The following is an 18103-nucleotide window of genomic DNA, read 5'->3' on the forward strand; positions in this document are numbered from 1 at the left end:
CTTTGGCATTTTTAGCTAGTAAATTAGATTTATGATTAGAATTTATGTTCATTTCTCACTTGTAAAAAGTGAGGAAAATCGATTGATCAATGCTCATCTTCAACTCTCAAAAACAATGCTTCGAATTGTTGGCTTGGCGTATTTATGCTTTTACTAAAGGTTGACTTCCAACAAAATTTACATTACAGTTACTTGGTATCAAGATTCATTATGTCTTACTCTGTTGTGTTGTAGGTGCCAAATATGTGGAAATGTGATTACAAGCTCTTAAAAGCTCAAAAACGAAAAGCCGCCGTAGATTGGAATCTGGTTACATCACGCGTAAATGCTCATCCGCCTGTGTGCAAAAACATGCATGTCTTTCGGTATCCAGAGATTACGCTCACAGAACATTGAGCGAGACCTGTCAACCAGGTGCTATGCAAATGAGAGAGAAATTAGCCTCTAAAGCCTCGCGCCAGCGGACAAGTTGTTCAATGGGGACCTAGGCAGGTTAAAATTGGATTTCAGCTCTAAAACTATGCTCAACTCACATTCCAACTACCCTTAGTGCTTGATGCAATGAAGGCAGGGCAGTATCTACCTGTTTGCAAAATGGTACTGCGGGGAGAGTGCGAGAGGGGTGCCGAGCGCCCTTTTGGTGGGGGGGGGGGGGGGGTCCGGGGGTTCTCCCCCGGGAAATTTTTTAGTATAACTAGTCAAAATGGTGCAAATCTAGCAAACTTGACTTCTGATGGGGCACATGTTCTAACAGCAAATTTGACATTATAATCCTGTTTTCTAAATATAAAACTGTTTATCGAGATTGTCTTTAACAACGCTTATTAAAAATATAATGTGAATGAAAGCTGCTAAAGGGGTTGGCCACAGCTAGCATGAGGTAGAATTATCACCATGTTCAATGCTGAATGGTGTAGGAGACGAGTAGTCTCCTATGAAATAATTTAATTAAATAATATTGTGAAATTATAAAGTAAAATTAATAGATCACCATGTTAAAAATAATGCACTTATACTATAGTCTATAATACTGAGCAAGTAGCAGATTTAAGTTTCAGCTATGCATGTTACATGCATAGCTCAAATTTAAATTCATTTCTATGAACAAAATCTTTTGTACATTAGCATTAATTTACATATCTACTACTACAAAAAAAATACAACCATGCACAATTGTCTCTGTATGAAATGCTTGGAAGCATTCCTTTCGGTAGAGCTCAACACTATAACGTTGCCGTGCGAGCTACCATAACGATCGTTTTTCTCTGTATATTCCAAATATACTAAAAGTTGACATCACTTCTATCATCTGAATTATTTTTATTCTGATCAGACAAAAAATCACTAACGATTGCAGGATCAAATAATTTTTTATTTTACCATTTTGAAAGTCGAGCTGGTGTTGACTGGGTTTTCCAACTTGTATTCTTTTCCGAGGAGGAGTGATTTCTTTAGCTTTTAGCACAAAGCCTCTCAGATAATCGTTTCATATTGTAATTCATCGACTAATATCTCGTTGATGATATTTGAAACTTTCTAGCATTCATATTTTTTGCTTAACGTTACTAAACGACAGCTTTATACTTGTCTACCGAAAGCGACATAAAAGTCATTTTTCCACGCAACCGATAAACAACATTTTGGTCGTTTCCCCAGCCAAAGGGTTAAAATCAAGCAAAATTGACGTGAATTCCGAGATTTTGAGCCTCAAAAAATGGTACTGCCATGGCAATAGCTGTAATATAAGAGGATACGGCCCTGATTATGAAGGGCCATTCTTTGGTCCATTCGGGTTTTAATTTTTATGCGCACTTGACTTTTTTGGACATGACTGAATGGTGGATAGAATCTCGCGACTTAAAAACAAGAAAATGTCAAGGCCGTATGAAATGCTCACCCAAAGGGCTATATATATATAAATCTTTGCTTGGACCTACATGTAATTTAATTTCATCAATATTACACAAAGTATCATTGGAAAACTCTTTTTGTCGAACAATTCACTCTCTTGGAAGTGTTGGTGGCCCTGAAAAGGGCCGTTGGGGTTGATTTTGGAAGGTCATTAGTACTTTGTTGGCCATCCTTTGTTGCGAATGACCATCTGACAGCGTTTAGGCATGCTGTTTACAAGTTTGAGCAGTTCTTCTTTGGTAACGACATGGTGCCAAGCTGCTATGATTTTCTCTATCAGCTCTATCTTTGACCTTGGTTTGTCTTTGCTCACTATTAAGCCAATCCTCTGCCACAAGTTTTCTATTGGGTTGAGATCAGGTGATTGGGCTGGCCAAAGTATCGTTTTGACGTTGTTCTCTGTGATCCAACTTTTCACAATTCTTGCTCGATGGCATGGGGCGTTGTCGTCTTGGAAATACCAAGGCAGCCTTCTTTCAGGAAATAGCTTTTCTGCACTAAGCAGCATCTTTTTCTTTAACACTCAACATATTTCGCAGCATTCATAATGCCAGAAACAACCTCCAACCTTTTGACACCTGACGCAGCCATGCATCCCCATACCATTACGGAAGTCGGATGTTTTATTGTTGGTATGATGCATTGTGGTTTCCATTCTTCACCTAACCTTCTCCGAACAAAGTTGTTTCCAGCATGATTTTGTACAGTAAAGGTTGATTCATCACTGAACATCACTCTTTTCCACTGAGCACAGGTCCAGTATCTGTGTTCTTTAGCCCATTCGAGTCTCTTCTTTCGGTGATTTTCCGTGAGCAGGGGTTTGCGTCTGGCCTTGCAGCCTCTCAGCCCATACTTGATCAATATCTGTCTCACAGTAGAAGGATGAACCTGAACACCAGCAGAATTTTTCCATTCCTTAGTCAATTGTTGGCTGGTGAGGTGACGGTCGTGCAAGGGCATGCGGACAAGGGTTCTCTCACTTCTCTCAGTAGACTTTCTTGGTCTCCCCGATCTTGGCTTCTCAGCAAGGCTCCCATTTTCTTTCCAGTTAGCAATGGTTGTCCTGACACTTTTCCTGGAGTGTCCTGTCTCTCTAACAATCTCTCTCTGTGATTTATTACTCTTGTGGAGGTGAACAATGACAGCTTGTTCCTCAGTAGTCAGATGCTTGGCCATGATGCTTAGTCGATGACAAAATTGCGAATGCCTGAAGTCCCGTTTTCGCTGCCTTATATACACAAATTCTAAATTTTGCAGAATGCTAAAATTTTAATATCATCTCAAGAATGAGTTGAAGTGTCAGACAAACTTCAAAGTGAGTGAATATCTCACTACAATCAAAAGCTAGAGCCAATTAAAAATTGGCCATTGTTTGACGGGATTAGCGAAAATAGAGTAGGATCAAAGGAGGCTAATTAGTACTTGCTCATCCATTGCTAATCCATTTACACTGGAATTACTCACATCAAAAGAAAGCTGAGTAAATGCTGAGTCTATTGATATATAGTTTAAGTAGATTTCAACAAGTTGGCACAATTTTATGAGCATTTGAAATTTGGTCTACATGTACATAATGTATATTGGCAATGAGAATCAGAGGTGGGCCCTTTCTTTTGCACGTGATTTGTAGGTGGCGCGGAAGCCTACGACAAACAAATGTTTTGAAATGTTCGAGTGTCTAGTTCAAGGGTGTCAAACTCATTTTCACCGAGGGCCATTTCAGCATAATGGCTTTCCTCAAAGGGCCCGATGTAACTTATAATTGTAACTAAATTTAATCAAATAATGTAAAATAACTTAAACTAGTATTTGATATTAAATAACTCTGGTTTTATTACTTAAAGTCGCAAACAGAACAGTTGCACAACAAAACATGCAGAACACTTTGTTTTTTTAAATCAGAAAAATTACACCATACCCATTAACATGGGCATACCTTCAGTAAAATCAAAAAATGTGAGCTGCTAAGAGCATGAATTTGTTTGCATACACACATTAAACCTGCAAACACTAAATAATTGCAACAACAGCAACATAAAATCAATACGTAAGCGGCAAAAAATCAAAAAATTATTTGCTGAAACAAAGTTAGACTTGCACCAAAGAAATTGCACAATATACAGTGTTTGACTAAAATTACTTATTTGTTACATACAATACAAAATTATGAATATTATTTATACATATACAGTTAAACATGTACATGAAAATCACAAAACTATAATTTCGAATTTTTCCTCGCGCGTATTATCCTTCAAAGCATAGCAAATCTACATCCCAATATAACTCAAATAAACTGTCATAAACATGTTTCAAATAATAAAAATATGTTCAGTAACTCTGTTCTTGACTTTTCAGACTTCAGGGGCAGCTCTAAGAATCAATATGATCCTATCAAGATTGAATGATAACTTTAATTTGACTACCGCTGACAGCCTAAAAAGTGCATTTTTATTCAAGCATAACGATTCAAATTGACAAAGTTAAAAGTTAGTAAAAACTTTAAAACATTCAAAATAATGTTTTGATTTGATTTATGCAGTTTTTCACTGTCTTACCCCATCTGAATCTGCATATTTACTTCTGGAGTTGAAAAAAATTGATCGCGAACGATAAATTTTAAAGTGACAGCGATGATTTTCGGTTTAGCTAGATGTCGCAACAGGTGTCGTATTTTAGATATGACTTTTGTCTGAGAAATCATGGAGGCATATTTGTACGTTTGTTTGATTAGCCAGAAAATTTTATTTCAGACTAATCAAAATTATTCTTATGTAATTTAAAAATAACGATACAGAGAATAAATAAAATTCACAGGCAAGATAAATCACGCTCGGTGCCTAGCAACGTTATAAATACGGGAGTTAACTCCGAGTAATTAAGCTCTCGCCGGGCCACCTACAATGACATGCTGGGCCACATGTGGCCGGCGTGCCATGTGTTTGACACCTGTGGTCTAGTTCAGAGGCCGTAAAATTACCGAAGGATAGTCCTATGCACGAAGCCATAAAAAAGTGTCTTTGGCGATACAGCGAGTCTTTTGTTATCATTAGATTACACGCATCGCGTTAATGCTATAGCGACTGGTAAATAAATAGCTTGGTATTTTATTCTAGAGCACAAAACATAAATCTGGGAGTTTAACGGGAAGTTCATTTTTGCGGGAGGGTAATCTCAATTCCGGGAGGGTCCCGCAAAATCCGGGAAAGTTGACAGCTCTGCATTGAGCCTAGGAGAGGTTACGCGTACAAGTGATTTTGCCTACAAGAAACTGTTGTATTATAATTGGGTAAGTGGGTCCCAACAATGATGATGAATAAATGTACTGTCTTTTATTTTCTTCTGAGTGAAAATACTAAATGGTTCTATGCGTAATGGTTAAACTCTGGACCTAAGTTCAATTCCTCCCAAGACAAAATTTTGACCGTAGACTGAGTGGCACTTCTGACCCACAAAAATCACACTGTTGCTCTGAGGCGAAACTGAGTCAACAAATCAATCAATGGAGAAGGGCTCTACTATAATTTTCTTTGTGCTTGTGTTTTGACAATATCGCACTGTTGCCAATAATGAGCCCAAGTGTCAATGTTCACAACAAATAGTGTTAGGATTACAAGGCCTTAACTATCTGTAGGCAATTATCTTACAATCAACAATAGCTTCCAAGTCTCTGTGAACTCTTTTTTTTCAAAAGGTCAAAACAACAATTATTCTGTCAATACTCACTAGACCAAGCCAAAATAAAATTATGCTGGTATACTTAGCCCTATTTGTTATGGCCTCTCTAGATTCAATGAGTATGTGTCTACCCGGCGTGTAGTAATAGCTCTTTCTATTAGCAGGGATGCTGAATAAACTCTCTTCTCTCAGGGCTATATGGTTTCTTCTCTCAAGAGTTTATGGTTTCCTGGCTTGCCACCTCTTTGAGTGAATCGTGTTTGCTGTGTGCTGTGTACTTTCTTCTAGATGAGTCAATCCTCGGGCAAGCTGTTTGCTGCTGGCTCCTTAGCTATCTTGGGTTTCTATTAGTTTTCTATGGCGCCTTACACTGCCTCGCGTTGTGCGTTCACAACTCGAGTTGCACAACTCGAGTTGTGAACACGCAACACGACTTTTCAAAAGTAAGGTGCAATATATTGGTATTACGGTAGCTTAACCGTAGATCTGGTTATATTAACAATGGTACATCAATAGGCACCCGTTAGCTAATAGAAATTAAACTATGTATGTATGTACTGTAAAACTAGAACTAAATGGCGAATTATAGTGTGCCGAGTTTGCAACTCGAGTTGTACAACTCGAGTTCATCAAAACCCAAGCCGAGTTCTTTCAACAACAACTCGAGTTAAACAACTCGGCTTGAGAACATCTCATCATTTCACTTTTTCTAGCTACGGTATATTTTTATATGGAATTTTTTTGGTGCATCATTAAACGTCGTCGACATAATTTCTATGTTTGTTTATTTTCAATGTTCATTCAGTTTCTTGTCAAGTTCTAGAGAGATAACTCTTTTTTCATTTGAAAAAGAAGTGGCCCAGCTCCCACATAGATTGTTTTTTAGTTAGCTTTTTCATTCTACAATTGCTTTTGTCTCGTTATATTTATAGAAACAAATATGCGCAAATATCGCCAATATATATAATTTAAATGTGTATATACATTTAAATTATTATTAATTTTCTGTAAATGTTCTGTAAATGAGACACCCCAATTATTCACTTTGCTTTCTTTACGAACCCGTGTTAATTTTGCGTAACACAACTCGAGTTCATCAAAAACCCAGGCCGAGTTGTACAACACGGCAACTCGAGTTGTACAACTCGAGTTGCGAACACGCAACGCGAGGCACTGTAAGGCGCCACAGTTTTCCTCTGTCATGCTGGCTCCTTGGCTATCTGAACTTCTATTAGATTTCCCCCGAAATGATCAACTACTATAATTGTTCTCTTTTATAGACATTCGATTAGCCTGAGGGTAGATGTATAAGCGTTCAGGTTGTGTCTTTATGTTACTGAGGTTGATCAACAAGGAAGCACTGTCTTCGGGTACATCAATGGAAATTCACCAGATTAATGAGATGGTATATTCTAGTTCTTTTGTCAATGCTTGGTGTTAGCTGGCGGGGGGGGGGATGGATTTCTACTTCTCTTGGTGGTTTCTTTGATATGTTATTTACTCATTTTCTGTGGTTGATTCTTCTCAGTTTGGAGTTCCTAATTAGCTCGTGGCTGCTTTCTAACTATTGGACTTTTGATGCCTTCAGGGTGTCTTGTTGCTGGTGTGCAGACCTGCCAACCCAAGAGTGGGGCAATGCGTGAGATTTGGTTTTGGGGCAATTGATGTATCAATGATAGTGTATATAAAATTGTGGAAATTGGGGCAAAAATCTTACGCATTTCTCACGCATTTCCATTTTTTCTTTGGGGTGATTGCGTGAGTCTCACGCCCAATGCGTGAGAGTTGGCAGGTATGCTGGTGTGGCTCGCTATCTGTACTTCCAGTTGCATCAGATCAGATCAGATAAAAATTTTCCGCAAAAGACCCTCCAATGGAGGTAAAAAAAAATAGCGGAACTCAGCTTAAAAGAGCAAGCTAGCTATTCAACCTCGGCACGAACTTCCCTCACCGTCCGAGGCCAAAAAGAATATCTTAACTGATCGGTATTAATGTGGGGCAAGTAATACTTCCCAAATCGAGTAGACAATGCAGGAGGCCTTCCCTCTTTATCAGAACCACTTTCCCTGACTTTAACTCCCACATTTATATCAATATCGCCTCCGACGATTCTATCAAAAATATTTTTACGCAGTCTGGATCGTCTCTCCTCCGGCGATTCAAAAGAAGTATTCTCTCTTAAATTAGTGAAACTCATAGATATATATATACCTATATATATAGGTATATATATCTATGGTGAAACTAGTAATTCCTTTTTTCTTAAAAATAAATCTCAGTGCTAGGTTTTGTGTCTGCTCTAATAATAAAATATATTTTTTAAGATGTGGATCCCAAACCACGCACCCATATTCAAGGCCTGGTCTTACCAGGCCTTGAATATGGGTCTTGCATGCATCGTATGAATATCTTCTGGCCTTACTCCATTCTTTGTTTGTGTCTGGATATCTCCAAACGACATATTGTATATCCAGTGGTCTGACTCCATTCCCTGTCGGTATTTTGTTTTAGTGAAATTTCCAAATAACAAATTACAGTGAAATAAAATATCTTTCAAGCTCTCAGAATGGTAACAAGGTAGACCACTGTTTCAATGAGCGTTTTATTTGTTCAGCACATAATCGTAACTATTCAATATTTTATGTAATACCGCGTTACAAAAGTGCAATCATATTACAACGTATGAAGGACATTTTTCATATATAAACGAATTATGATGATGTATTTTAATAATACTGATATAATAATTATTATTAAGAATAATTTATGATGTATTTTGAGAAGATTTCTTTCCGTTTCGTTAGCATGTTACCATTTCTTTTAAAAAAAAACTACGATAAACAGCTTAAATGTAAATACGTCATATTATTTCGCTAGAAGATCTTCATACCTGCCAACCTCCCAATTTCCACAATTTTATATATACTATCATTGATATATCAATTGCCCCAAAACCAAATCTCACGCATTGCCCCCGCTCTCGGGTTGGCAGGTCTGAAGATATCATATTTGTCATTAAAGATTTGCCTGAAAATGATGCTTACGCTATATTTTGTTAAACAAAAATATTACTTACCCAATTCCTAAACGACTAAACAAAAGGATTACTGACTCTCAATTTCTAAACAACTAAACGTTGGTAGCGGCTTAAAACCTAAAACAGTGAACCTAAAACCTCGCGGCTCAGTACCGACAATGATATACAGCCCCCTGGCTGTATGGGGGCGGGCTGTATAGAGGGCCGTATGGGGGCTGCACCCTACGAGTTATCTTTTTTAGATCTGACCGTATATCATTGGTACCGACTAGTAGTGCTCGCCTAATTTTAATTTAGCCAATTAAAGGCGGGTTTAGTAAAACGCGCGATGATTAAAACCACTTCTAAACAACATCAAATCCACTGAATTATACATGTATAAATGCAATATTTAATAGCAGTATGCATATTGCTGTCATTATGATATAGCTATTTCCAAACTACGTATATATTGCAGTAAGGTTACTTAAGCAGATGCTATTGAAAAACAGCATATAAACAATGATATACAGCCCCATTTGGGCTGTATATCATTGATATAAACAACAGTTATAAACTGCAGGCTACATGAGAATATACAAACACGACGGCTTTACTAAACTAGGTTGATCTTTTTTGCAACAAGAACTAATTCAGTGCTTGTCCTATAAGTTTATGAAAAGCTGCCAAAGCCATGTCACTTTCACTAAACTCAAGCTGTGTACAGAAAGGTGCAGACATTAGGATTTGCTATTCTATTCAAAGATGACAGTAAGATTCGAAAATTATCAAATTTTTAGCCTTTTCTATGCTGCCTGCTCAACACATTGAAGAATGTTAGACCAGGTTGGCAAACAGATATGACAGACTTGAAGATTTTGCTGAGTATTCAGGTTCACATGGATGACATCACCTACTTCATGGTCGCAGTTCATGAGATCTACAAGAACCAACAACGAGGTGGAAGGGTGGCACCGGCGGTTCAACCACATGGCATATAGCAATGATGCCCAAATGTCTACAAACTAATTACAAACCTAGATAGAAAATCTAGATTGACAGTAATCAAAATGAAACTCATGTCTAAGTGCCATGTATGCTAAGTAAAAATCACAAAAAGGGCTAAGAAATTTTCTAGACAGTTCAGAGAAGACTTATGAAACTATGGAATGATTATGATGAAGGTGCTACAATGACTTCTAGCCTAATGAAGGCATGTAGTTCTTGTTTGTTATAATTATTTTGATTGACTGAAGTGACAAACTCTGAAAGCCGCTACCTGGGACATGCAATTTAAATACTACATATAGGCCTATATGTAAAATTGTGGTGCACAACCTGTTAAATGATATGGGTGTTCCATCTTTTACAGTTTTTGACTAATTATACTGCCCAAAAAATGAATTTTTTATTGTAGTGTTATAAACTTTCATTACTATTAGCAATCCCCAGCAAAACACAGTTTGAACTGATGACTCAATTTTTTGATCAATCAACCAACACAAAATAATATAAGAACCACTATATAATATACACATATATACCAAAGATATATATCTTTGTAATATTATTACTATCAATATGTATAATATAACTTTAATTAAAACAATAAAACATACCACAGGTGACCCGAAGAATGGAATAATTAAGCTATAAACAATTATTTATTTGTTTACTATTAATTTCAAATAATTAAATTGTTGTTTCATTTATTCATCCACACTTGTTTTACTATTAACTCACTATCGACAAACAGAACAATGTCAAACATATCGACTTAATAATACTAGTCAACTATGAGTTGCAAAATATTAATAAACTACCAATTAATAATAAATTATAAGTTTTAGTACAACAAAGGGAACTCTCACCTGTTTGTTTATGATTGTTCGTTGCGAGTTGTTGATTGAAGATTATAGAATCTATAATCTTCAATCAGTTGCACAACTCGAGGCGCCTCGAGTTGTGCAACTCGAGTTGTACAACTCGAGTTGCAAACTCGGCACAGTATAATTTTAATAATTCGCTATTAGTTCTAGTTTTACAGTACATACATGGTTTAATTTCTATTAGCTAACGGGTGCCTATTGATATACCATTGTTAACATAACCAGATCTACGGTTATGCTACCGTAATACCAGTATATTGCACCTTACTTTTGAAAAGTCGCGCTGCGTGTTCACAACTCGAGTTGTGCAACTCGAGTTCTACAACTCGAGTTGTGAACCCGCAACGCGAGGCACTGTAAGGCGCCATAAGGGAGGCCAAGTGGGTGAAATTGTATACCCCTTTTACCACTGTTTTACCTCGAGGAGATAAAGCCATTTGGCTGAATACTACGATAATATTTGTACGTTTCTGAGGACACATTTCTATCGCTCATTTTGACGAGATATACACTTATTATACTGCGAATTATTTGAACGATTTTCTATATTCTTTTTATGCCCAAGTGAGGCTTGTTATTGATAAATATACTTTATATCGAAGCCTGAGATAGGCCAATCTATTATTGATACGACAACGATATTTGAGTTTGCAACCAGCACTTGAAATTGACGCCCTAGAGAGGCTATATACTGATAAAACAACACTCATTCTACAGAGGAACATACATTGGTGCCCAAGCGAGGCAAGACAACTACTGAGCTGGCAGATAAGTATAAAATATTCAGGAGAAGACAACTTGTGTCAGAATTGCAAATACGGTAACAGATCATACACAAAATTCGCAGGATTGATTTGACAGTTGATTGATATAGATACATTTCTTTACCTGGCAGGAAGAGCCACTTTGCCAGTTCGAAAAATTTATTTGTTACGTGAGAAAATCAGTCAGGAGTGCTACCTTACACAACATTATATAGAACCACACAAAAACACAATCGCATTTATAAGTTGTATTTTATTAAATTTTGAAACTTTCATTTAGTTTAAATAATTATATACATATTTATACAATATTATTAAATTTTCTCCAGTGACAAAGCTGTAGCTTTGCACCACACTACGAGTAATTTGGAAATACATTATATCAACAACAAAAATATATTTATACAAACAAAAATATATTTATAAAATTTAGATATATATTATATTATTTTATTACATATTATTATTATTTTCTTTTTCTCACGTGACAAAGGGTACAGGACTATAAACAGAAAATAAACGATAATTTATTACAAACACTGCTAGTGATTGCAACATAACACAAGTAAGCGAACAGACATGTTATCAACATCCATTTTTGCTTAAATTAAAAGGGAGCGTCCTTAAAGTCAAACAAAGATAAATAAATATTAAAAATCAGATTGTACAAACGGTCGACAGGTTACATTAAGCTTAACAAAAGTCAAAGTGCACAGCCGCTAGCGTCACACAAACAACAAGTTTTGTTGTCATTTACAAAGCACATGTGCTTATTTATCTACTTATGCAACACAAAGTTCTTGAACTTGGTTGGAGTTTTTAGCTATCTACATCGTCTCCAAGTAGTTCTAGAACTTTCACCTGCAATACCTTTTGAATTGTCACTGGTAACTGGTACGTCGGCCTGTCTGATAGTTCTCGGCTGTCTGCATCGTCTCCATGTAGGTCTGGGAGAACTCTCATCTGCAGTACCCTTTAGATTGTCATTGCTAACTAGTATGTGGGCCATAGTATGATCAGAAAAAACATTCTCAGTTCTGAAATCAGCGGCATTGAGGGTTGAGTAGAGATCTGAGATTGGACGGTTTTGGACAGCGGCATTGTACTGATTGATGGTTGCAGAGCTTACATCAGCTTCTTGATAGGTTCGGAGGTCTACACGATTACGCCTCACTGCTTGGTTCATATATGAGCCATATATAAACGATCAGATAGTTGTTCAATGACCTTTCCTTGCTACTGTCAGGTATCAGTTCTGGAAGAAAACCAGGAGAACCTATTTTGTCCAGGAAACCAGCAACTACTATGACCTATGAAGACAACAATACACGCAGAAAGGAAATTTAATCACCTATTCATCTTAGCACAACAAACAGACCACCCCAGGATGTCAGATGCTAACTGGACGGAAAACAACAAATCACTGTGTCTCACCGTAATATATACATTTATTTATATACTTATTCAGACTCAACATAACACATCAAAATATTTCATAAACATCGGAAGGAGAGACGTGAGAGCTGAGCAGCCATCCAATCCTATATAGAGCCTGTACAGAGTAAAAGAGAGCCTCTGTGCGTACATCCCCGAGCTACAATGAAAAGATTGAGTATCTTACATAAACAATAACTGCATGACTTGAGCTTACACTTTAATCTTTGTATTTTATGCTTTTACTTTATATTAGTTTTAAATTTTATGTTTTATGCAAATTTTTGTTTTATTATACACTAACAATGTCAAAGCAGTCCTCAGAAACTATCAAACTCATGAAAAACAGTCCTTTCAACTAGGTCTCTATGGGATTCCATTTAATCATAGAATTTCCCAGGGAGCTGGCTTCTAGCAGCAAGCAGAGCCTAAAAAAAAGCTTTACTAATTTTCAAAGCTAAAATAAATTTTTTAAAAATATGACATTTATAGTAATGAAAAGAATGGAGCAAAATACATACTCCAGAATTTTTCTAGATTTTTAAAGCTAAAAACAAAAGAGATAGAGACACTTTTATAAATTCCACATTCAAAAAATTGGCCAAGTTTTTCAAGCATAGTGGGCTTCCCTGAAAGATGAGCTCACCCGCTCCACCACAGCTGATCTGTTGCGATATGCACAGTCAGCAATTGCACAAAGTTTGCAAAATGCTGACTAGAAGCCAATTAAAAGATGTTATTCTCAGACGGCTTGTATATAAGGAGCCTCTGAGAGCGATTAAAGGGCGATAGATCGCGAGAGAGAGAGAGACAGAAAGAGAGGAAGAAAGAAAGAGAAGAAGAGAGAGAGGAAGAGAGAGAGATAGAGAGAGGGAGGAACGGAGGGAGGGAGAGAGAGGGAGAGAGAGAGGGAGAGAGAAGGAGAGAGAGGGGGAGAGAGGGGAGAGAGAGGGAGGAAGGGAGGGAGAGAGAGGGAGAGAGAGAGGGAGAGAGAAGGAGAAAGAGAGAGGGAAAGAGAGAGGGGGAGAGAGGGGGAGAGAGGGGAGAGAGAGCCGGCCATGGAGGCCAGAGAGAGCGGGCCAGGGAGGCCAGAGAGAGCGGGCCAGGGAGGCCAGAGAGAGCGGGCCAGGGAGGCCAAATGGGTGAAATTGTATACCCCTTTTACTACTGTTTTACCTCGAGGAGATAAAGCCATTTGGCTGAACACTACGATAATAATTGTACGTTTCTAAAGACATCTTTTATCGCTCATTTTGACGAGATATGCATTTATTATACTACGAATTATTTGAACGATCTTCTTTATTCGTTTTATGCCCAAGTGAGGCTTGTTATTGATAAATATACTTTATATCGAAGCCTGAGATAGGCCAATCTATTGTTGATACGACAACGATATTTGAGCTTGCAACCAGCATTTGAAGTTGACGCCCAAGAGAGGCTATATACCGATAAAACAACAGTGGCTAACACTCATTCTACAGAGGAACATACATTGGTGCCCAAGCGAGACGAGACAACTACTGAGCTGGCAGATAAGTATAAAATATTCAGGAGAAGGCAACTTGTGTCAGAATCGCAAATACGGTAACAGATCAAGCACAAATTCGCAGGATTGATTTGAAAGTTGATTGATATAGAGAACATTTCTTTGCCTGGCAGGAAGAGCCACTTTGACAGTTCGAAAAATTTATTTGTTACGTGAGAAAATCAGTCAGGAGTGCTACCTTACAACACATTATATAGAACCACACACACAAAAGCACGATTGCATTTATAAGTTACATTTTATTAAATTCTGAAACTTTCATTTAGTTTAAATAAATATATATATAATTGTAAAACATTATTAAATTTTCTTCAGTGATAAAGCTGTAGCTTTGCACCACACTACGAGTAATTTAAAAATACATTATACCAACAACAAAAATATATTTATATAATTTAAATGTATTACATTATTTTATTTATTACATATTATTTATTTATTTATTTTATTATTTTTCTCACGTGACACTACCATCTTGTCTTCTTTGATTGTACGTCTTTAAGGAGAACTGTACATCATGTTCAGAGGTGGTAGATCTCTTGCAGTTTTGTTGTAAGAATGTTTGGCAGTTTCTTTTCATTTGAGTTTCTGATCTAGAACATCGACTTTCCAGGAGAGGTTTCTTGTCGGCAGTGTTGATCGTGTAGCATTGCTAAGCATTATCTGAGTGAGGGATATGGATTTCAATACTCCAAGATTGCTAAGTATGGGTCTTTGGCTGGTCGCATGATTTGTTTCATGATCTTCACTGCTGCCTCAGCTTTGCCGTTACACTGCTGGTCTCCTGGTAAATAAGTAGTGTGTGTGTGCAGGCGTGCGTGCGTGTGTGAATCCCTACTCCTGGCTGAATTTAGCAAACTCTGATGATGTGAATTGTGAACCATTGTCCGAGTGTATCTGATTTAGTACGCCATAATGAGCGAAAGTTTTCTTGCACAGCTTAATGACCATGGCAGACTATTGGTTGACGAGTAGCTCACATTCAAAAAAGTCTGAAAAGTAGTCAACTAATATCAGGTATTATTTGCCCTTGTAATTCAGTATATCCTTGCTAATCTTACTCCAGGGAGTGTCTGGGATTTTTTGACTATAAATAGTCTCAGCTAGCTGGCTGCATCAAGAGCACATGCAACCCACTGCTCTGTTCTTCTATGAATGTCTTCATACAGCTTGGGCCAGAATACTGCAGCTCTGGCTCTCCGCACTGTGGCCGCTGTTCCCTGATGGCTGATAGGCAGTTTGTCCAAAATCATTGATCTGGAATGTGCTAGAATAACCAAACTTGGACTTCTGTAAATGACCCCATCAAGCATGACCAATTCGTCTCTGAATGCATAGTATCCTTTCAGTGGTTCCGTAACATCTGTTGGCCTGGCTGGCCATCCTGACGCGATCATTGACTGTAGCATGTTTAGTGTTAGATCATGCTTGGTGTTTTGTTTAATATACTAATATGTAGTCGCACATACGGGGAGATCTTTTTTTGTGTTTTGTAATGTCAGATCAGACATGAAGGTCCTCAGTTGGTTAACAGTGAAAATCTGTCCATTCGTCACTCCTGCTGCGTCTGCCTCGTCAACAGGGGCTCTTGATGGCATATCCACAGCGATTTGCTCCACACCAGGTTTGTAGAGTACATTTATGGGATACCTTTTGAAGAGCCAGTAGCATAAACTGGAGCCTTTTTAGCGTCTTGTTCATGGGTTTAGTGAAGATCTGTTCTAACGGACTGTGGTCAGTATGCGCTGTCACATCTGGATTACCAAACATATACTGGTTGAACTTCTGCATTTCGTACACTGTAGATAGTAGTTCATGTTCAATAGGGGTGTTGTTCTTCCTGCTGGCTGATAAATCTCTTGAGCCATAACACACAGGTTGACCATTCTGCAAGAGCACTGCTCCTAGCCCATCAGTGCTCGCATCTGTTTGAACAACCACCGGTTCCTTGACCCGAAAGTACTTTGGTTGGGAGGCATCTATGATAAGACACTTTATTCGAGCAAAAGCTCTGGTTTGATCTACTCGCCCCATGAAGTCAACGTGTTTCACCCCAACTATCCGTCTCAGAGGCTCACATTCTGCTGAGCAGTTGGGAATGAACTTGGCCAAATGGTTTTCATAGCCCGAAAGCCGACGTAGTCCATCGCTGTTGCTGGGTGCCTCCATGTCCTTAATTGCTCTGCTTTTTTTCAGATCAGGTTGGACACCGTCAAGTGTAATGATATGATCAATATATGGTAGTTCATTTAGGTGAAATCTATATTTCTCTTTGTTCAGCTTCAGATTCACTCTCCTTGCTCTCGTCAGCAGTCTCTCGAGGTTGGAGTTGTGGTCCTGCATTTCTACTTCCTGAGTGGATTCTTTCTCATATATGAGTATATTTTCTGCTACCACAGTGACTCTCTTGAGACCACCAAATGCATCTGAGAGCCTTCTTTAGAACTCTTTGAAGCTTGAAGACAAACCAAATTGCATTCTTGACCTCTTGTATTTTTTGAAGGGGTGTCCAGAATGTAGTAAGGTCGCTTGAGAGATCACTCAGTTTGATCTGAAGGAAGTCGTCTTTAGCGTCACAAAGTGAGAACACTTTAGCCCCGTCAAGCTCACTGATCACATCCTCCAGAATAGGCATGAGAAAATGATTGCGCTGTGTGGCCCTGTTGAGATTAGAGGTGTTCAAGCAGACTCTCAAGGTACCGTTGGGTTTGCAGACAGATACATTGTTGTTTATCCAGGCAGTTGGGTAATCAACAGGGGCAAGAATTCCTTTCTTGGTGTAGGAGTCTAATTTCTCATTTAATTCACTGACCATAGAAAGTGGTGTTTTTGATTGTGACACTGGTGTGGTACAACAGATTCATCCAGTTCAATCTTGTACTTCCCTGGCAGGCATCTGATACCAGTAAAAATCTCTTTGTAGCTGCCCAGAATCTCTTGCAGATTGCTACTACTCACTAAATTGGCCCATTCCTTTTTGACTGAAATCAGACCAAGATTTAAAGAAGCATCTATGAACAGAAAACTGTGATTTAGTTGCTTATGAACCAGAAAGTAGGGATCTGTTCCTTCTACCTGTGTATTGCAGCCACCTAGTGCTGTTATTGTGGAACCATCAAACTGACGAGGCTTAGAGTGATTTGTTGTCGAGCTTAGGTTTGCCAAGATCAGCGTAATCTGTGAACTTGATAATATTGCAAGATGAACCTGCATCTAGCTGAAACTTGACCTGTTTGCGACTCTGACCAGAGAGTGTCCCCATGTTTGACAAAAGCTTTCTGTTTTTACGAACTACTTGGACACATAGAGGAGAATTCTCTGAATTGTCAATCTTTTCCTCGACCATCTGCACACCCTTCATAGATCTGTATTGAGATTTATAGTGATTGTGCTTGTGGCAATTGTGACATTGCTCTCCAAAAGCAGGACACTTTCTCGGGGGTGGGATAAACCACAGTTACCACAAAGACTCTTGTTTGTCTTCCTGCGAGTGAACCTTACGACGGATTTTCCATCATCTTTAGAAACAAATGATTGGTTCTGTTTAGAATGCTTTCTCTTAGGTTGAACAACTTGAACAGATTCATCTGACTGTATGACTGTCATATCGTTCTTTGAATTCTTCACTACTCTGCATTTCTTGATTACTTGTTCCAGACTCAATCCTTGGTCACCACCAGCGTTATCAAACAACTTTCTTCTGAGTTGATCATCACTTATGCCCAGCAACTGTGCTTGGAGCATACAATCATCATACATTGCATCAAGCTGGCAGTCTCTTACCACTTTGTGCAATACTGTGACATATTCGTCAATGCTCAGGACGCCCTGCTTAATAGAAAGAAGTTGATGCCGCTTAAAT

The 18103-nt window shown here is 38.1% G+C and overlaps 1 protein-coding gene across 1 annotated transcript in view; it reads right to left on the minus strand.

The window, feature by feature from the left end:
- The window catches only part of LOC137406387 (uncharacterized), a 34672-nt gene extending 25903 nt beyond the window's left edge, over window positions 1-8769 (minus strand). Inside the window, exon 1 of the mRNA XM_068092962.1 lies at window positions 8666-8769. The gene's annotated coding sequence lies outside the window, so the exon portion shown is untranslated. The remainder of the gene's footprint in view (window positions 1-8665) is intronic.
- Between the last annotated feature and the right edge of the window lie 9334 nt (window positions 8770-18103).

This window comes from Watersipora subatra, chromosome 10 (genome assembly GCF_963576615.1).
Source record: "Watersipora subatra chromosome 10, tzWatSuba1.1, whole genome shotgun sequence".
NCBI classification, from domain to species: domain Eukaryota; kingdom Metazoa; phylum Bryozoa; class Gymnolaemata; order Cheilostomatida; family Watersiporidae; genus Watersipora; species Watersipora subatra.